At 45.8% G+C, this 22,636-nt stretch overlaps 1 protein-coding gene across 2 annotated transcripts in view; it reads right to left on the minus strand.

Annotated features, from left to right (window-relative positions):
- The window catches only part of PTPN21 (protein tyrosine phosphatase non-receptor type 21), a 351,990-nt gene that overhangs the window by 310,861 nt on the left and 18,493 nt on the right, over positions 1-22,636 (minus strand). The gene's annotated exons all lie outside the window — the stretch shown is intronic.

Here is a 22,636-nt window from a genome sequence, read left to right on the forward strand (position 1 = left end):
GCATTGTAAATGCATAACTTGACTTTTTTGCCACATTAATTGGTCAACCCTGCAGCATATTATGGTCCTTTCTGCCACATAATTCCAGTGGGCCTGCATATAACTAAACAGCTAGTAGGCATACTGGAATATCTTTTTTTTTTTTTAAACAAGGCCCTTAAAACACAAACTACTGCCGGGTATAAAACATATTTACTTGGCAGTTGGTACAGGCCGCATTGCCCGCGGGCAATGAATAAATAATTGTACCCCAAGAACATGTGCTTACTCGATTGCGGTCCCTTTACTACAGACTGGGGAATCGAACAACATGCCCAGGATTGTTTACACGCTTCAGGAGAACCACCTCACATGATATTAATGATCCTCAGTCAGTCTTGAACTGAAGTATTAGTTATAAGATATTGACAATTGTACAGCATAATCAACTGTAAGCTCTCCTTAAGGTTAGGGTTATAAATACAGACACACAGATCAAGTTTCACAGACTCAAATGTGTGTCGTTCACCTAGTCAGGTTTCTGCTTTGTATTCACAGCTTGATTCACGTTATAAAAATAAAACTGCAAGTCCCAGAATGCAAAACTGAAACAAACTAAATGAACGAATCACACATGGAACTAGGGAGCTGGACAACTCTACAAATACAATTCCAAGGGCTGGTTTTCAGCTTGTATCAAGTTATAAAAATAAAACTACAAGTCCCAGAATGAATGTATGTGCTGCAAAGAATTTGTATTAAGCAGATCAGAGTGTATATAATGTAAAAATGTCAAAATAACTGGCGATTAATGTTCTTTTTGGAGCGAGAACATATTTTTGTCTAGTGGAAGTTTGGGCCCAATATAAGGTAGCGCAGAGGGTTAATTTTCTTTCTGGAGAGAGAACGTACTTTTGTCTAGTAGAAGCTTGGACTCAAGGTAGCGCAGAGGGTTAATGTGCCTGCTGCAAAGAATGGGTACTAAGCAGATCAGAGTGCATATAATCTAAAAATGATACCGCCGATCAAGTTCACTCTGTTAGCACCATGGCAGCCAAGAGAATGTACGTTTGTCTTTTGTAAGCTTGGAGTCATCATAAGGTAGCGCAGAGGGTTAATTTTCTTTCTGGAGAGAGAACGTACTTTTGTCTAGTAGAAGCTTGGACTCATAAGGTAGCGCAGAGGGTTAATGTGTCTGCTGCAAAGAAAGTGTACTAGGCAAATCACAAAGTGCATGTAATGAATAAATGTCAAAATACCTCTAGCAATTTATGTTCTTTCTGAAGACACAACTTACTTTTGTCTAGTGGAAGCTTGGTGCCATCATAATGTAGCGCACAGGGTTAATGTGCCTGCTGCAAAGAACGTGTACTAAGGAGATCAGAGTGGATAAAATGTAAAAATATACTGCAGATTGAGTTTGCGTTCTGAGTGCCATGGCAGCCAAGAGAACGTACTTTTGTCTAGTGGAAGCTTGTAGTCATCATAAGTTAGCGCACAAGGTTAATGTGCCTGCTGCAAAGAACGTGCACTAGGAAAATCACAAAGTGCATGTAGTGTAAAAAGGTCAAAATAACTCTGGTGCTTTATGTTCTTTCTGGAGAGAGCACATACTTTTGTCTAGTGGAAGCCTGGAGCCATCATAAGAAAGGGCACAGGCTTAATATGCCTGCTGCAAGGTACGTGTACTAAGCAGATCAGAGTGCATATAATGTAAAAACGATACCACCAATCGAATTTGCCTTGTGAGCGCCATGGCAGCCATGAAGCACAGACAAAAGAAAAAATAGTAGTTCGCCCACGCTGAAGCAATATCGGCAATCATGCAATTATCTCTGCAACAGGGTCGGTGTCCAAGGCGGTAACCAAACTGCCCCAAGGTGGGACAAACGTAAAACATTTACCAAGTACATCAACTGATTTTTGAAAGGCAAGCCTACAAACGAATTAAAGTGATGGGCGTGAGGTGGGTGTGGTTAAAAGCCCTCAATACTTACAACAGGTCAAAGTGCTTGTGAGCACGACCTAAAAAGACAGCAATACCAAGGCTTTATTTAGTGGCACCACATAAAGGATATTGTAGGTGCCAGGGCAATCAGTCACCACTGATTTGAACATTATTCTATGGATGTAAGAAGCGAGGTAACAAGCGCAGAGTCTGCAGACCAAAAAGAAGGATTCTTATAATAGCAACTACAAATTAGTATACACATAAAATCTATAAAAGGCCAATGACTGTGATGCTTTATGAGAAGAAGCAGGGCAATCAATACCAATAGTGAGATCATCGCAGATGATTGTTCTGAAAGAAAGAAAAGATACCTACAATGTTTAAGATGCCTGCATTTTTCGTTCGACAATGGAAGAAAATAAATAATGAAGCAACTTGGAATAGCAGCATCGTCAATGGCAATTAGTCGCTTAAGGTAAGGTAAAAGAAGAATGCTATAAACAAACACTAGTGACATTAAGTAAACCAGAAAAACAACTCGTATAAAAAGCCAATGTGCTTAATAAAAAGTACCAGGTCGGACATTATTAGCTGGCTGAAAGCCTTTACAATAACTTTACTGGTGCAATTTTAAGGTAATTTTCTCCCGCCACTGTTCGGTGGGTGTCCGGAAAGGAACCTACATTTGCATGTGGCTAGAGCTCAACGTTAAAAACTTAACTAATGAAACTGGACATATTGTATCACAAGACTACCTGCTAAATATTAAAGGAAAGAAAGAAAGTATGATAGGAAAGATGTAACACTGAACTATAAAAATATCCTTAACGAAGACTTAGATAATATGTCAGTGTATCAAAGCGGGACTGATGTTAGAAGACATACCATTTCCTCATCTTTCAGTGGTGAGCCCTATTTACTATTCATTCAGCACCATCTCATCATTTGTACTTTTGCTATACTTATTTTTCCTAAATAATTCTGTTTATTTATTTTTTAAATAATGTTAACTTTACCAATTCCATTAAACCTTTATAGAAAACATGAATATATATACACACACATATATATATATATATATATATATATATATATATATATAAACATACATATTTAGAAATTCACTGAACAAAAATCAAAAAGTTAAAAAGACGTTATAGTTAGGCAAAACAAAGTCAGTTAAAACATACCGTTTTTAACAAAACAACTGAAATTTAACAATTATAGTTATCTCAAGTAACTATAACTTGAGCCCCCGCCATGCACAGTGTAGTCATCAATGATGTAATTTCAAATGTTGCGGTGATGCTATCAATGGTGTCATGGAACATGTAATGAGTGATGTTATGTTGAAAGTAATTAGCAGCATATGGCAAGTGTAAAAATGAATGAGAAAAGACGTTTTGGGCCCTACTCCCCCCTTTTTCCTCATACCCGGCTTTACAGATCACCCTGAAGCTTTCGAGAAAGGAGCTGAGGTGAAAGAACATTTTTTGGAAAGTTTTGTAGAGATTCGTCAAGTGGCTCCAATGTTATAAGCTCAACAAAAAAATGCTTTACGTAGGGAAACGTGGTCTAACTACAACCAACTAGTGGCGACTGCCAATGGGTAATATATCTAAACCAATTTAACCCATTATTCTCTACACATACCCAAATTGCCCTTAACCCCCTACCTTCACACTTTAATGCTTTGTCCTTAAGCCATTTAACCTTAAACCCCCATTCTACACATTTTATCCTGTTAGCCTGAATCACTTACCTTTAACCCTTTTCCCCCTCCTTTGCCTCTTAACCTTGCCTCCTACCCTCATACCCTTACCCAGTTATTCAGAACTCCTTACTTTTGGTTGCTTAATCCCTACCAGTAACCCATTACCCAATAGCACCTTACTCTTATCCACTTACTCTTTACATCTACACCAAGCACCTTAAGCTTACTCCATTACACTTAACACCTACCATCACTTTTAACCCACAATCCCTTGCTCTATAACCTTTACCCTTGCCATTAACCCTCTGCCACCTTTTACTTTAACTCTTACCCACTTACCTCTTTCCCTTTATCACTTTACCCTTAACCTTTTACCCTTCTACACTTACCTTCGCTTTCAAGCCTTTAGCCTCATCTCCTTAACCGATTACCCTTAATCCTTACACATTACCCTTTAACCCCTAACCTCTCATCCTTAACATCTACCTTCAGCCCCTACTATTAACCTTCAACCACAGCGGGGGGCGTGGCCTGCTGAGCAGCGAGATGGCCGCTCTCGGAGTGAGCTCCGCCGGCCGGATCGAAATCCTTTAATTATCCTTCACTTTGGGGCGAGCCTAAGCTGCCAGAACCTGTAGAAACCGTGCAGATGACGGTGCAACACAGGCGGAGGCATGAGACTCTCATATCCTAATGCCTGAGAGGAGCTGGGGAACCGCGCGGCCGGAGGGCGGATCCGACGGAGGCGCCTGCCGGGGCTCGCTGGTGGAGGAGCCGTAACTCGGGCCCGGGGTGTGTGCTGGCGGCGGGTCCTGTGCGGGGGCAGCGCCGGGACGCTGAAAGGTCCTGGCATTGTTGAAAGCAGCCCAAGGGATCCTGTCAGCGCTGGGGTGTCGAGGCGGCCCCCGGGCTGATTAAAAGTGGAACTCGCGGAGCCGTGCAGCCGGGTGGAGGCTCTGGGCTTGGAGCGCTGCTCGCCGGCACGGACGACGCTGGCAGGGCGTGGAACCCCTATAAAAACTACATGTGAGACATTTGGGCTGTACGCCGTCGGACGGAGGTGGCCCACTGGAAATTGTTGCTGGGCCTGTGGCGGGAACCGGTGCAGCAGATTTTGGAGGCGGCGGCTGCCGTTTTGGGGCCAAAACACCGACATCAAAGCGAAGTGGTGCATGGACTGGAGAGCGGCTAAACTCCGGCGCGGGATCTCGCGGATGCCGAGGGCGCCCTGTGGAGGGAATCTGGAGCTTTGGAGGAGGAGGAAGTGCCTGGTCTGCCCGGGTGCCACAGGTGGCATGCTCCGGTGATGCAGAGGTGAGGAGACTGGGAGCCTGTGTGCAAACACAGCTAAACAGGAGGCGGAATGTGGACAGTAGGGACAGGCGCTACTATGGCCTGTCCGGTTGTTTCGAGAGTGCGGGGAGTGAACGGAGGGCCCTCCCCCCCCGCCGACCTGCGCTGGTAGATGATATAGTGGACATTTGCTTACACCCTGGCAACGGTTTTGGTTTAATGCGGAGAGTCAATCTAAGGGAACCCAGTGGAGGTACTGGCGGCGACACCGTGGTTTGTTAGTGTGGAATCAGTCGGCGAGAGCGCCGTGAAGGAGGTGGGGGTGCCCTGCTGCAGCCACTAGGGAGCGGAGGTGGCTGTGGGCCTTGGCTGGTAGCTTGCGGCAGGACCCGGTGGATCTCTCGCTGCCATGGGGAAGCATGATGCTAAGCAGCCGAAGCTGAACTTTGATCATAAGCGCGCCACGCGTCAGGGAGAGGTGGAGGGGCGCGACCTGGCCGCTGACGATCAGGGCGAAGATTTGCGCACATTGATGCTAGAGATGCGCTCCAGCCTCCGTAATATTGACACCAAACTGGACAATCTTACCAGTCAGTTAGACTCTGTGAAAACACAGGTGGCCACACACGAGGCGAGGTTGGACACGCTTGAGGCTCGCCAGTCTGAGTGTCACGAGTTTCAAGTGGAAACGAGAGACCAGCTCCTGCACATGGACAAATTATTGGGAATAATCCATGCGAAGAATGAGGACTTGGAAGCGCGGTCCCGGCGCAATAATCTATGCATCACGGGGATCCCGGAGACCACTGCCATAACTAAAATGGAAACATATATCACTGAACTCCTACACAAATTGTTTGACCCTAGCCTCTCTGCGGTGTTTGCGGTGGAAAGGGCACACAGGTCGCTGGGCCAGAGGCCCCCTGTTGGAGCGCAGCCCCGGCCTATAATTGCGAGAATCCTGAACTACCAAGACCGTGATTTGATCCTTAAACTGGCAAGGGAGAGAGGATCCATCACGCACAAGGGCAATAACATTTCCTTTTACCCTGACTTCACCCCGGCTGTCCAGGCTGCCAGCCGGGAGTTTCTGCCTGTAAAGCGGCTTCTTCTGCAGGCGCAGGTCCCGTACTCCCTCCTCTACCCAGCTAAATTAAAGGTGTCCTTCGAGGGATCTACCCACATATTCACTGATGCCAAGGAGGCGATGAAGTTCGCCAAACATGTGGGACGCAAATCCGTACAACGTTCCAGGGATGCTGCGGAGACAATAGATAGCAGGCTCAGTGACAATGAGTAAACGTGGATCCAATCTAATATATCCTGTGGGAATGGCTCCTATTTAAATGTGACCTTTATCCGCGGAAGGGGGTGGTGCACTTGTGATGCCTGATGTTCAATCCTGGTCATCTGCCATTCTAGATAGATCTAAATTATTAGGTTTTGCGCGGCGAGGATCCCCTGCAGATCTTCCGGCCACCCAGTTTCATACGGGGAAATAGCCGGCATCGCCACATCCCTTCGGGAATGTTCCCTTGTTTACTAAAATGTCACTTTGGGGATAGTATGGGGATGGTTAATCTACGACCCGGTTGGGGGGTTGGAGTGGGTGGGGGGTGGCTGGTTGGGGTTGTTATCTTGTTGTTTACTGCCAATATCTATTGTATGCTATCTGTGTGGTGTCTTGAGCGTACAGCCTGGTCACTGTCAACATGTCTTACTGCACTTTACAAAATGTGTGTGGGTAATGTCAGGAGTGGATAAAACCTTGAACTGTCTCACCTGGAATGTTAGGGGGCTCAACGACCACAGGAAGGCTAGGTTGGTACATGCATATTTGGTACGGCATGGTGTTGATGTCTGCCTATTGCAGGAAACTCATTTGAACACCGCATCCGCCCAGCGACTGCGTCACACCAGATGGGGGCATGTTTATTCAGCTATCTATTCCAACTATGCCCGGGGGGTGGCGATACTGATACGACGCGGGCTGGACTGGCGGGAGGGCGCTGTACAATGCGACCCAGAGGGGCGATATATCTTGGTACAGGGCATTGTGTGCGGAGTTTCGGTAGTATTTGTGGCTGTGTATGGGCCTAATGCGGACTCTCCAGGTTCCTTCCATAAGCTTTGGGGGCAGGTGAAAGCCACTGGATGCGATACAGTTGTATGGGGAGGCGATTTCAATGCAGTACTTGATGACAAAGTGGATAGGAAGGGGGTAGCTCGCACATTAAATCCTTTGGCGGGCTCCGCGCTGCGGGAAATAATGCTGGATGGCACGCTGGTTGATGTATGGCGAGGTAGGCATGGGGACCTGAGGGAGGGCACCTGTATATCGACCTATAGCGGCGCGTGGTCCCGTCTTGACTTCTGGTTGGTATCGCGGGATGTTGCACTGTGGACGACGCAGGTAGAGCACATGCCCCGCACGTTGTCCGACCATGCGCCCTGTATGCTGAGGTTACTACTTCCTGGGGGTCCTTTCCCGGTGTTCTCGTGGCGTCTCCCACCCCAGGCGCTACTTGATATTACATTCAGAGAGGAGATACGGACTGATATCACTGACTATTTTGAGCATAATGAGGGATCGGTGGACACAGAGGCGACTCTGTGGGAGGCCTTCAAGGTCGTCATTAGAGGCCAGTGTATAGCCCGGCAGGCGGGTGTACTGAGGGCGATACGGGGTACTCTAGTAGCGCTGGAAGCCAATATAAAACGACTCGAATGTACTTTCTTAGAGGCTGGAGAATCAGAGGTGGCGGGGCTGTTGAAAACCAAATTATTGGAGTATGAGGAGGAGGCGTCGCGGGAGGTCAAGTTTCTGGGGAAGTGTGCGGAGGCGAGGCGTTACGGCGAGGGAGGGAGACCGGGGAAGGTCCTGGCAAATATGATTAGACCGCCGCGTCCCGCGACATATATCCATGAACTGCGCACGGCTGATGGTGAACTGCTTCATGACAAGGAGAACATTGTAGGAGCATTCCATAAGTTTTATTCTCGTTTATATACCAACACCCATGATGTATGCCCGGAGGGGCTTACATCCTATCTAGATTCCATTGCATTGGTATGGTTCAATAATAACCACAGAGAATATATGGACCTCCCGATAGACGCCGGAGATGTGGCACAAGTTATCAGGAGCCTGCCGCCTGATAAGGCGCCGGGACCTGATGGTCTGACAACAGCTTTCTATAAGGCATACGCAGATGAGCGGTCGCCCCGGTTGCTGGCAGTGTACGAGGAGGCCCTGGAGAGAGGGGTGTTGCCTGCCACTATGCGCGAAGCGCGGATTATCACGCTGCTGAAGCCGGATAAACCTGCTGACGATCTAAACTCATACCGGCCCTTATCCCTGATTAATGTAGATGTTAACATTTTGGCCAAACTGCTCGCGAACCGGGTGCAACCAATGTTGTCGATGGTCGCACTCCCTGACCAATCCGGTTTTATACCAGGAAGGGCGACCTCCCACAACCTGCGAACGATCTTCGCTGCATTACATTACCTACACCCTGAGGTTAGAGCTGCTGTGGTGTTTTTGGATGCCACTAAGGCCTTTGATACAATTGAATGGCCGTATTTATTCCATACATGAAAAAGGATGGGGTTCAGTACGCTGCTGCTTAGGAAAATTCGCCTGCTTTACACTTTACCTACAGCCAGAGTGCGGGTGAATGGCCTGGTGTCTGAACCGTTCCCTGTCTTGCGTGGTACTAGGCAGGGTTGTCCTCTCTCCCCGCTGCTATTTGCCATAGCTATGGAGCCGCTGGCAGCGAGGATTAGGCAACATCATACTGCAAGAGGTATAGGATTCAGTTCTAGAAACCTTCTAATATCACTATACGCGGACGATGTGACCCTTTATCTTACCAATCCTGCGGACAACTTGGATCCCATCCTGCGGGAATTTGTCCGCTTTGAGGGCTTCGCGGGCATCTCCATCAACTGGTCTAAATCGGTAATCTTTCGCCTCACGGACGGCACTGCGGAGGTGCGCTCTGAATATCCCCTGCGCTGGGAGGCGGAAAAAGTCAAATATCTGGGGATTTGGGTTAGCCGGGACCTTCAAGAGATCTGGGGCCTTAACTTTGGCATGGCTATGATGTGGCTGAGCTAACCGGGCGGATCGCGTTGACAAAAATGATAGTGTTACCCAAATTCCTTTATCTATTCGTCAATATACCTATACCGCTTACAGCACACTTCTTTACCACTCTGCGGTCATGCCTGGTGGAACTGGTGTGGGCGGGTGGACAGGCCAGGGTAGCGTGGGACACGCTGGCACGGCCACTGCGACAGGGTGGTTTGGGTGCCCCAGATATAAAATTGTATGCCCTCTGTGCTCAGGCTCAGTTCTTGCATTTTTGGACCCACCCTATCCCTTTTCAGCCTCACGTGGCAGTGGAACGAGATGCGGTGGCACCCCTTCCACTTGGAGTGGCGATATGCGCTAAGGCAAGGCGTCCTAGAGCAGATGTAGATACGGCTAGGATGCTGCATTGGGTATGGGAGGAGTTGCGCAGGAGGGCCGGGGTCCCACTGTTGTATGCTCCATCGCTTCCTCTGTTGCATAACCCGATGCTGCCTTGCGTGGCTGATGGGATAGCTGGTCACCTGATTGACAAGATGCATCTCCGCACCTTTGCGGATCTTTTTCCCAATGGTAAGTTTATGCCTCCCCCGGCGTCGGAGGAGGGGGTACGGTGCCCTTTTCCAAATTATTTCTGTACCATAAACTACGTGCGGCGTGCCGGACGCTATTCGGGGGGTTCCCAGACGCGCCACCAGTCTTTACAGCTTTGGAGGCGGTGGTGGGCTCCCCTTCCCCCCGAAAGCTAGTAACTCGTATTTATCGCCATATGCAAAACATGACACCAGGAGTGGCGCTTAAATCTATGCTGCATTGGAATGAGGAGCTCCAGCCTGAGATTTCTGAGGAACAGTGGGAGTACTGCTGTGGGCAGCTTGCTGAACTTTCGCCAAATTACAAGCTGCGTTTAATACATTTTAAATACTTGCATAGGTTCTACAGAACCCCCATCAGCCTGAAAAGAATGGGGCTTAGGGAGACGGATGAATGTTGGCGATGTGGGTCGGCCTCGGCCTCTTTTCTACATATAGCGTGGTCCTGCCCGAGGTTGAAGGGTTATTGGTCTCAGGTTTTTGTATCGGTAAACCAGATAGTGGGCTGCTCGGACGTCCCTTCCCCTTTGCTTGGGCTGCTAGGTTATGTCAGGGACACTCCGCCAGTAGTGCGCAGGCTGCATGCATTACTTCTACTGTTTGCTAAGCTACGGGTGGCGATCCATTGGGGTAGGCAGAGGGTGCCCGAGGTGAGGGATTGGCTGGCGGATGTAACTTACGGGCACACGCAGCTAACCACATTCTGGGAGTTAATGCCAGCTGCATCTAGGCCCCGTGACATCTGGGATCCGTTTGTGAGTTGGACTCGGGAACATCAGAGCAGGGAATCAGTAGGAGATACTCTAAGTGTATGATCCCTAGGAAGAGGGTAGCGGTAGGGATACATTGCGCTCCTCTCCTCTCACATCATGTAGAAAATGCCCGTAACACTAGCATGATCCTGATCGCTACCCCTGTTTTCTTCCGCGGCTGCCCTCTTTACACACTAACGCAGAATGTTGTGACCCTCCAAGCCCATGTGTCCAGTCTAGGGGCTTGTAATCTTTATTGATATGGACATGTTGACTATTGTAATATGTTCCTTTCTGTATGACACCTAATAGCATACTATATGTGACACACTAATGATGATAACTGGCAAGTTTGTTTGTTGTATTTTTTATATCGTAAAATGCTCAATAAAAAAAAAAAAAAAAACCTTCAACCACAGCCACTTACTCTCAACCACTAATCCCTGTATCCTTAACCCCTTACCATATTTGCAGTGTATGAGATACAACAAAATGGCAAAGGATGAGAAGATCTATGACGAAATTATAGTCCACGAGAAATGCCAAGAAGGAATCAGCAGGACAGGCAACTTACTGCAAACAGTGGTTTGTGAAGGATGTTGGCACTGGGGCGGGGGGTGGGGGGGGCGGGTGTGTGTGTGTTTGTGTGTGTGTGTGTGTGTGTGTGTGTGTGTGTGTGTGTGTGTAAAATGGTTACACAAGAGTGTACAGTGGGCTACGCCTGTAGTGTAAACAACGCTGGTTTGGTGAATTCAATGTTCTGTGGTGCGCTAGGGACTGTGCAGTGTAGTCCTCTTTGTTAGTTTGGCGGAGGGGGGTGTGTCTGTTTGTGTGGTGAAGCAAGTGTGCTTATAGTAGGGTAGTGAAGCTGGAATGTATGTAGCAGTGGTGGTGCTGGTATATGGTGGAAGGTGCATGTACAGTGTGTCTGTTGTGTGGCGGGGGTGTGGGTGCACAATACAATAGCTATAGGGTGGTGCAGGTATTTGACAACATGGAAACGTCATGCATTGTGAATAGGGAGAAGTGTGACAAGTTGGTTTTAGTGAGAAATATCAGTAGCTTGCATATGTGAGCAGTTCTAGATGTCCTCACTGCTGGAGCATATGAGCAGCTGTCCCTTGCGGGCAGAGTGGAGTGTGAGGAATATCTCTCAAAGATAGATGCAAGCTAAGTCCTCACCACACTCTTCTCACCACACATACCACCCTCTACTCCACACACCACACACTGTCCCAACCCAGCAAACCACAGGCCTGACCAATCAGCCTCCATCCTCATTTCAAGATTGATAAATAAAAGCAACAAAGATGATGTTCTAAAATGTACACTACCCGTGGCATTTTTTGACATCCCATGCCTCACAATCCTCATTCACCCTCCTCTTGTGATTCCGAGGAGATAGTAGGCCAACCTAAGTATGGCTAACAGAGAAAAGAATGTACACAATTGAACAGCGCAAGCTACAATGGGGATGCTTCATTCTGCACACATACTTGAAGGTTCACTAACCCAGTGATGTGGCAAACCACTGAATATTCTCACATTGTGCAAACACAACATTATCTTCAGTTCGCGATTCCACATTTTGGTAGAGACAAAGAGAATAGCCCTCTTAAGTTATAGCAATAATGTTTTTGGGCGAACAGTTTTTTCTCTTTTATCATTATTATAGCATTTTAAGACTTAGTTGGTTCTAACTATAGTTGTTTTGTATTGTAATACAATTAGTACAGTTAGTACTCAATGATAGATCTGGATGCTTTCAGAATTTCTGATTAGCTTAAAATGTGGTAGTTAGAAATGGGGTCTCTAACTGGCAGTCGGTTTGCACCCTGTCCAAGTAGGGACCCTCATTCTAGTCAGGATAAGGGAGATACCTGCTCAGATAACTCCTGCTCACCCTATAGGTAGCTTGACACGAACAGTCAGGCTTACCTCAGGAGCAATGTGTAAAGCACTTGCACATAACACACAGTAACACAGGGAAAACAGAACAAAAGGGCACCACACCAGTTTTAGAAAAATAGCCAATATTTATCTATTTAAAACAAGACCAAATATGATAAAAATCCAGCATACAGTAATAAAAATATGCATTCTGCAAGATTTACTCAAAAATACAGTTCCTTGAAGTCAATAGCTGCACCTGGGGCTATCACGGCATCGTGATCAACAAAACCAATAGTTCAGGCCGGCCGCAGCGTCGCAGGCCAGCTACAGTGTAGGGAAAACCCACAAACAGTACCTTGGATTTGCAGGGTGTCGTGTTCCTCGCAGTGAGCTCCGGAGAGCGGCATCACTGACGTCGCGGTGTCGGTTCCAGAGTCCGTGCAGGATTCGTCAGGCCCTTGAAGTCACACGCATTGCAGACCGAACTCCAGGCTGATGAAGGCAGGAGCACTGGCCTGGATGGCGTCGGGGCTGTGGTGCCAAGCGGAACGATGCAACGTGCAGTTGCCACAGGTCACGGTGCAGGTAGCGGCTCGGTGACGGCGTCCAACGGCGGCGGTGAGACCAGGGCTGTGGTGAGAAGCAGGGCGGTGCAACGTGTGGTGTCCACAGGTCACAGTGCAGGCAGAGGAGTCGTTGTTGTAGAAGCGCTGTTGTCGGTAGGCCCAAGCAAGAGGTGCGGGACAGGACAGTGCTTCGTGACCCTCACAAGCGGTGTCCACAGGCCACGGTGCCGGCAGGGATGTCTGGTGATGATACTGGAGTCGATGGTGCTGGCGTCGGTGGACTGTGGCTGCGGTACAGAACGGGACGATGCTTTGTGCTCCTCACGAGTGGTGTCCACAGGCCACGGTGCAAGCAGCGGCGCTGGCGTCAGCAAGAGCGGTGGCGTCGGGGAGGCCCAGGCTGCGGTGTGAGACAGTGATGCTGGAGTGCGGGGCCCACAGGTCGCACTGCGACCAGCGGCTCGGTGAAGTCGTCGGATGACGGCATCGGTGAGACCAGGGTCGCGGTGCGAAGCGGGGCAATGAGACTCCGTGCGGCGTTGGCAGGTCACGGTGACCATCAGCTCCGTTGGCGGCATCGCTTTGGTTCCTCTTTAACAGCACAAAACACAAAATTCCCAGTGCTGCAGGTCAAGGAAACTGAAGTCTTTGGTGTCCCTGAGACTTCCAATAGGAGGCAAGCTCTACTCTAAGCCCTTGGAAGACTTTCTCAAGCAGGACACACAGCAAAGTTCACTCTTTGCACTCTTTTCAGGCAGAAGCAACAACTGCAGGCAAGTCCAGCAAAGGGACAGTAGTCCTCCTTCAGCTCTTCTCCTGGACAGATGTTCCTCTTGATTCTAGAAAGATTCTACAAGGCTGGGGTTTTTGGTCTTCTTCTTATACCCAGTTCTGCCTTTGAAGTTGGCAACCTTCAAAGCAAAGTCTCAAGAGTTTGCAAGATCCTTCCTTGTCCAGGCGAGGCCCCAGACACATACCAGGGGGTCGGGGACTGCATTGTGTGAGGGCAGGCACAGTCTTTTCAGGTGTGAGTGACCACTCCTTCCTCCCCTCTCGCTCAGATCACTCATCAGGATATGCAGGCTACACCCCTGCCCCCTTTTGTGTCACTGTCTAGAGGAGAGGTGTGAACAGCCCAACTGTCAAACTGACCCAGACGGGGAATCCACAAACAGGCAGAGTCACTGAATGGTTTAAGCAAGAGAATACCTACTTTCTAAAAGTGGCATTTTCAAACAAATAATTTAAAAAAACAACTTCAATAAAAAATTTAGTTTTACATTGTGAGTTCAGAGACCCTAAGCTCCACATTTTTATCTGATCTCAAGGGGAATCTGTGCCTTAAGGATATTTAAAGGCAGCCCCTATGTTAACCTATGAGAGAGATAGGCCTTGCACAGTGAAAACCGAATTTGGCAGTATTTCACTGTTAGGACATATAAAACACACTAGTATGTGTCCTACCATAAACATACACTGCACCCTGCCCCTGAGGCTACCTAGGGCCTATCTTAGGGGTGCCTGACATGTAGTAAAAGGGAAGGTTTAGACCTGTCAAGTGGGTACACTTGCCAAGTCGAACTTGCAGTTTAAAACTACGCACACACACACACATACACAGAGCAGTGGCAGGTCTGAGCCATGGTTACAGAGCTACTAATATGGGTGGCACAACCAGTGCTGCAGGCCCACTAGTAGCATTTGATTTACAAGCTCTGGGCAACTCTGGTGCACTTTACTAGGGACTTAACAGTAAATCAAATATGCCAATCATGGATAAACCAATTAACAATACAATTTATATAGGGAGCACTTACACTTTAGCACTGATTAGCAGTGGTAAAGTGTGCAGAAACAATAAACCAGCAAAAACAGACCTGAAAAAAATAGGAGGAAGAAGGCAAACATTTTGGGGATAACCCTGCAAAAAGGACCATTTCCAAAAGTGGTGTAAGCGTTTAGCAATACGGATCAGTAAAATACATATTTATCCTCTAAGTGGCACAGGTTAAGAAGTATCACTGGTTCAGAAGCAGCTTCGGACCTCAGTGAACCCCATTTCTGACACAGTACATGAACTCGCTAGACGCATGAATACCATACACAGGCTTCTAGTAACATTGCCAAGAGTCCCCCAGTAAGCCTTAGTCATCAGCCCTTTAAACATTGGGCAAATTTTAGACTTTGTGCCCTCGATTTTCTTCTGCTTTGGAATCACATCAACATTTCACTATTCCTTTACACAACAAGATGAGCACTGAGAAAAGAATGAGGCAGGCATTCCACTGCCTTCTTGATCTCTGTTTGCTTTGGCGGTTTTGAGCTCCTGCCCGGTAATTGAAAGAATACTAAATCACGTGCGGGTTAAACACATCGCAGAATGTGATTTTTTTCCCCCCTTTGGTTTGAAGAACTGGCTTCACCTTAGTCTGGTCTAAGTCATATTTTGCTTGCCGATATAAGATGTGCACATACATAGAACTAGTAGAGCACCCAAAGTAAGGATGTCTCTAACCTTGAGGTCACAAGGTTAAAGCATGGCAGGACTGAATAGTCATACGTTCAGAGTTTGGTCCAATGAATTTCGGAGTTACGTAATAACAGCAATTACGAGCCAAGTAACAATAACGGAATGGGCTGTAACCACACTAAATTGTATTTTACACAGGGAAGAGTGCAATTCCTTCATATAGATCTGTGTTGATTTATTTATTTTTAACGGTCGACTTCTGACATCACTAATTGCCTGCAACGAGAACATGGCATGACTGATCAAGTGTAATAACATGCTACAGTTTAATTGTGATACTACCATGCCACATCCGGACCAGCATATAGGGGGTCATTCTGACCCTGGCGGTAAAATCCTCCAGGGCCAACGACCGCGGGAGCACCGCCAACAGGCTGGCGGTGCTCCCTTGGGCATTCTGACCGCGGCGGTACAGCCGCGGTCAGAAACGGAAAACCGGCGGTGTACCGCCGGTTTTCCGCTGCCCTGGGGAATCCTCCATGGCGGCGCAGCTTGCTGCGCCGCCATGGGGATCATGACCCCCATACCACCATCCTGTTCCTGGCGGTTTTGGCCGCCAGGAACAGGATGGCGGTATGGGGTGTCGTGGGGCCCCCGTAACAGGGCCCCACCAAGATTTTCAGTGTCTGCCATGCAGACACTGAAAATCGCGACGGGTGCAACTGCACCCGTCGCACCCCTTCCACTCCGCCGGCTCCATTCGGAGCCGGCATCCTCATGGAAGGGTGTTTCCCGCTGGGCTGGCGGGCGGCCTTCTGGCGGTCGCCCGCCAGCCCAGCGGGAAACCCAGAATACCCGCGGCGGTCTTTTGACCGTGCAGCGGTATTCTGGCGGTTCCAGCCAGGCCGGCGGCTTCTGCCGCCGGCCGGGGTCAGAATGACCCCCATAGTGTTAAATGTAGATCAGGGAACAGAATTCCCACTGATGTTTAAAAAGTGAAAATGAGATTTCGTTTATTGCTCTTCTGAAGTATTTTGAGGAAATTAACAGTAATAGATAGGAGAGAGGTAATGCAAAGCTAACTTTCTTGCATGTTGATGGTTCATTACAAACAGCAAGAACCTCTTTGCAAGTTACCACACATTATCAACTAAAGCTATGTGGGAATATGACTTACATTAAATTGTACATATGTTTGCAACAACATAGTAGTGTATATTGGTGTCTGTAAGTTTGCACTGCAATTTCCACATTTAATATACATATCTGCAACCATACTTGTTGATATAAAAGAGCAAGAGACAAATGATTATAGCTTTTTTTGGGGGGCGGGGGATATGTTAAGGTTATATTATAAAGAATGCAATACCCCCTGTTGTAGGTTAAAAAAAGGATATTGCAAATTGGGCCTGGTTCCTATATACTGTATCAGAGCTCCTAAGTGACTTACAATATGGTTGTAATATACGGCAGAAAGTTCCTTATCCCACATAATATATGGTTTAATACATTTCTCATATCAAGAGACTTAATGATGTCCGAACTTGCTGATATTAAGACAATACATCATTAGTTGCCTGTAATCATTTATTACATGTGCCTGTTTACACCACGGTGCTTCCACAGTCACAGCCAGCACACAACCCCCACTGCCATCTCTCATCAATTGAGATGTCATTTAGTGAGGCCTTGTGTCAAGAGCACTATTAGTTTACATTTTTTCACACTAACAACTTGCTCTACAGAAACAAAACAAAATGCTTACCAGTGTAACACTGAAAGATGATTATCATAATCACTTTCTACAATGACTAATAAGTGTCAATTCAACATGCTGAATAGATGCTATCATTGGTGGTTCATTTCATTTTTACTCAGAGTCTGTTTATTAGAATTTCAACAATACACTACAAGAATAAGACAGTAAATTGTCAATATCGGAGTCAGTGCATGGACAGGCTTAAGGTATTTCCACTACATTTCTGATCTTTCTCTTCATCTATGTGTGCAGTATTTAAGAGATGTGCATTATAGGAGGTAAAATACTTAAAGAGCAGGCTTACTCCAGCACCACACATCAAGGACTATACATATCCCCTCTGAGCATGCCTTTACTGCTACACTTTATCATTTGCTAGTTTCGAACTGACATAGGCATGTTTATAGTTTTCATTTCAAACAGTGTAGCCTGGGTAGACTGGGATGCTGGCAATTGATTGTCCGCAATACTGCCCCTCAGATTTGTCGGGAATTGAAAGGGACATGCTGGGGTGACAGGGTTGGGTTGGGAAGATGTCACAAGCTTGAGAGTGGAGTGGGTCAATTTGGGGTATTACAAAGAAGGATGGACACAGGAATAATAAAAAATATCATGATAGAAACACTGCTTTCTGGAGTATTATGTACCTTGGGTCTATACGATCTTGTTGATATTCCACAATGAATCCATTTGGGAAATGCCAAGAAAAAGATATTTAAAAAATAAGGGATAAAATATTTCAATGAATGCAAAACGATACCACAAGTCACCTCAGAGTCCCACTTAGATTTGGGATAAAAATACGGAGTATGTAAGGGGCTACGAGATGGACCAGTGATGAGGTTTTCACAGCCCTACAAAATATCAATTATTATATATCATGAAGTAATCCATCATGCAAATAAGTAAGTGAAAAGGTGCCAAGTTCCATCCCTTAGACAGTGTACTCAGAGAGATCATGAAATCTCTCTGTCAATGTGCCCAACCTTGCTATACATAGTTAGGTGAACTTTTATTGCATTCAGAAGATGTTTTTAAAGGTTCATCTTCATGTTTAAAATTTGAATTAAGGTTTAGCAGATTCACGTTAGACTGCAATGAAACTTTAATAAAATTAGCATTTTCTGGAAAGACAAAAATCATGAGCAACAATACGGGCAACATTTTTCTTTATCATGCGGACTTTAAAGTGAAAAAAACAACGGATATAGTACTAGTCACCAAAAGAAAAACATCCGGTCTACTACACTGAAATGCACTTTCCCTCTAATGGTTGAAGTGTGATGTATTGGTGGGATACATTTTTTTCAGTTTAATGTGGCAAATATTAACCTGAACTGTGAAACAAAACTTTACTTAATTAGCAAAATGAAATGTGGAATGATGATCAGCAAAATAAAATGTGTAAGAATGGACTAATTTGTGTTTTATTTCTTTTAGTATGTTATTTTTTTCTTAATGTCAATAACATAACAACTACTAACCCCAGGGCCAATATAATTCCATAGATCCCCTTCCTTTTGCTTTCCAACCATGTCTATTTCACATATATGTGTACGTTAGAACACACATACACTGGTACTCAGAAATCAGATAGTGCTGCAAACTCCCAGATGGCAGATACCTTCAATTTAGGCAAGGACTTTCAGGTGGTAGTAAGGATGAACATTCAAAATTCCGCATGCTTGTAAGTGCACGTCTCTAATGTGCAGGCCGTCTTAGGAGAACGCATATGACAGTTTGAATGTGAGATAAAGCTGGAAGACTGAAGCACACAAGGGAGTGGCGGGCAGGGCTGCGGTCTCCAGCAAGGAATCAGATAATGCAACTTTCACATTCAGCTGGAAGTAAGCACCTGGTAAGCACAGGAAGGCCCGCAGCATCTTACTGGGAAAATAAAGGAAGTAGAAGTCACCAGGAGAAAAGGGCTACTCAGGGCAGTGGTTCATTCTGGATGGTTTTGCGTTCTCCCCTCACACCTAGTATATGCAGCCTCACATAACTGCAATCACCCTCTCCAATGGAAACACGGTAAAAAGCATTAAAGTCTACCTCATCTAGGATGTACTTACACTTGGGTCAGACAGACCTGCATCATCAAAACTTTAGTCTTGTGGTGGCTCTTGGTCTTCAGGCACTGGGTCACAGAAGGCGGGTTTCAGAAGTTCGTTACGTGGGTTATACAAACTTTTCAACCATTCAAGGCACTTTAATTCATTTCCTCAGTTATTAGCTATGGTAGGCCTTTCTTCTTTTCTGGTGTCTCATTGTAACTCCGACAGTAAGGTCACCAAAACTTTGTACCCTGGCCAAGTTTTTAAGTCTGTAATGGTGTACAGAGATCTGTCTAAATCAAATAGCTTACAGGGCTAGCGTATATGTAAGGTCAGTTGGAGCCACACCAAACAGCACTTATACTCTCCAGAGGTAACCAAATTTAACTCCACCTTCCTTCCAGTACAATCCAGTCACATGATAATGAACAGTAATGCTTACTGTTGCTGACTCCATCATGATAGCAGACACCTCATAATGCTCGCAAGGAATATGTAGCTCTTCAGCAAAAACCACTAGCCAATCCAAGATGGTTAATCTGGCTTCATCTTTTGTCAAAGTTGGACATAGGATTCAACAAATTGGCAAAAAGCACATCCTTTTCTCCATGTAGGAGCAACAACCATGCCTTTGATACAGTTTTTGTTAAGATGCTGCAATCGGCAAACTGTCAACCCAGTGGGGATGAAAATAACATGTTCCATTCTACTTCAGTGAACGTTTTCTTTATCTGATTTGGAAGCATCACAACTTAGGTGGCAATGGCCTGTACTCAAAGTTTGAAGAGGAAGGAGCAGAGGGACACGTAGGGGATAACGAAGGCATCTACCTAAAAGGTAATGCTGCCAAATGAGATACCCAACCAAGCTGGACCTGCCAATGAACATAGGGATCTCGGCTAAAACTCCCCATATCACAATAAGAATGTCACACATATTTTCACACAAGAAATGGGGTGGTTCTAGTATATGACAGACTGCAGGGACAAAACAGAGAGGGTAGTGGGCCACCTCGCCAAACTGGGTGCAGTACAAATGCCCTTACTCTATCTCTATCAATCAGCTGTAACCAACAGTCAATCACGTGAGTGCCTGGATATTGGAGGGTGGATGTTTAGGAAGTCACTGGTACAGACCAAGCCCAGGCAAGCTGACAAATATAAATTGCTACGGTTGCACTTTCTGAAAACCAGCATCATATTGTTTTTTTAAATCAACAAACTTTAAAGCATATTTTTTTTTAAGTAGTTGCCATTAATGCTGGGACATTTTTTACCAAGCTAAAGAAGGGGAGAAGAAAAGTGAGAAACAAAGAAACAAAAAACATCCCCAAAACAGGAAAAGAAGAACCAGAGAAAGTTGCAAATGGTTATCCCCTGACTAATATGCAGACTTTTCAATGCAGTTTTCCCTTGCTGGTGTCTTCGTCACCTATTACTCACTGCAAGAAGAGGCATCTCGGTTGGTGCAGGTAGGAAATGTAAAAACAAATAAATAAATAACAGCAGGCAGAGAAGCAGGTGTATGGGGGGGGGGGAAACACCCTTTACAAATGAATAACCAGGAGAATGCAGGTGATGCCCAGGACATACGGTTTAGGGTCAAGGACCACAAGTTTTCATGCTTATTTTGTCCTTAGGACAAGTAGGCCAATCCCTTGCAGCACAAAGCCTTTGGCTGGCAGTTTACAGTATCACATTAGGGATCAGCGAAGCACATTGTCTGTAGTTAAGGTATTGTTTGTGTACATATGTCAAAGCTGTTCAAGCTTGTAGTTTTGGTTCATTAATGCAAAGCTTTTATTATTAGGATGAGCGCCAAAAAAATGTTGTAAGCTCGTACTGCACTACTGAGGGTGGTTCCATTATAAAAATGTGTACTGACGTTTGGAAAGTTTAACATTATGATGCTACATATGATGCTCCCAGAATTCCCTATGATCAGATGCAAATATTTGAAAGTGCATGAAAGCAAGTTTGATTCTTTGCTTTCAAAATAGAATGCTCACAAAAAAATGTGACTAGGAAAACAAAAATGTTGCCAAACTATGTGAAATTTTAGGTACCATTTCTTTGAAGCATCACTTAGTAGAATGTGCTGATGCATGCTAAAATATTCATAATGGAAAAATCAGTGTAACCATTTTTAACAATATTAGGGGAAACATGAAAATAAAGAAGCATTGGCAAAACAAATATGTTCATATTTGGTGGTTAGCCTTTTGGTTTAGTTAATGTATGTCTTGTTTTGACATGGTTTTTGTAAAACTCTATTACCGTGGGAGCTGCTGGGCCCACACAATGATAACAAACATTGGCAGAGAGAAAAATGATTTTTTTGGTCTCATAAAGCACACATTGCTCAGGAGTCCATGCCACTGAGCAGACAGCTGTCACTCACAGTGAAGCCAGCAGATCGATAGACAGACAGACAGACAGAGAGGACAGACAGAGAGGGCAGACAGAGAGGGCAGACAGAGAGGGCAGACAGGCAGACAGACAGAATGTTAATAAAAAGATAAGGTCTTGATTAATGTCAGACCTAATTAGGGGCTCAATGCTTAAAGAAAGTCACAAAAGTGCACTTATGCTAGATGTTCTTGCATTAATTAGAGGAGATTTATGGCTTTCATGAATTTACAAAAATAGGCCAGGAAATCGTAGTCCTAGAACATCTGTGAACTTCATTTTAGCACAAGCAAATATACATGCCTAGATTTGCTCATGTGAATATCTGTTGGGTGTCTACAAGTTCACTTTCCTCCATCCACTTTTTTTTCCCCAACCTTGGAAGACTTTTCACTTCTACCCTTGTTAGGAGTACATTTCCAACCTTTCCCAGTATGAGAAAACATCATAGAAGAGCCGGTGAAACCCCTAAATCATGCAAGTTGGTAGGTTGACACAGATTCGAACGGCATTCCATCCCTGGAAACACTACATCCAGCCCCAGTATGTGATTTGTGGAGTGGTGGCAAAAGAAAGAAATTGCTAGTATTCCAACTGTACTATAGCATGAGCCCTGGCATAATCAGAGAGGCTATTATCAGAGCTCTTATATAATGAAACTGCTGCCATAATTTGTTGCCACACTAATTGGCACCAAAGAGGCAAGTGGATTTTTTTTTTACAGGGTACGTAGATTTAAGACGCAGCCTGTCCCATGGACAAGTAGATATATTTATAAATTCCACAACCCTGACATTTGAGAAACATTACAAAACACACACACAAGGAAGGGGGGGGTGGGGGTTGAAAGAGCCACATCTTGTAGACCAGTCAAAGTAGACAAATATGGCTTTGTTTCAGGATTGGGATCAGCCTCTGACTGCAAGGGTCACACCCAACTCTACACATGTTGCCTGACTCTTTCCCAAAAACAACAGAAGAGTTCCTGGTAAGGAAGGCTGAGTGTTATAACAGAAAAAAAGTAGGGTGTTGAGGAAAGAGCAGAAAAGGCAAAAGTACTACATGCGTCTAAATGGTGTACTGTGTGCATCGGTGAGATCTACGTGGC

The sequence above is a fragment of the Pleurodeles waltl genome, chromosome 9, assembly GCF_031143425.1.
Source record: "Pleurodeles waltl isolate 20211129_DDA chromosome 9, aPleWal1.hap1.20221129, whole genome shotgun sequence".
NCBI lineage: Eukaryota > Metazoa > Chordata > Amphibia > Caudata > Salamandridae > Pleurodeles > Pleurodeles waltl.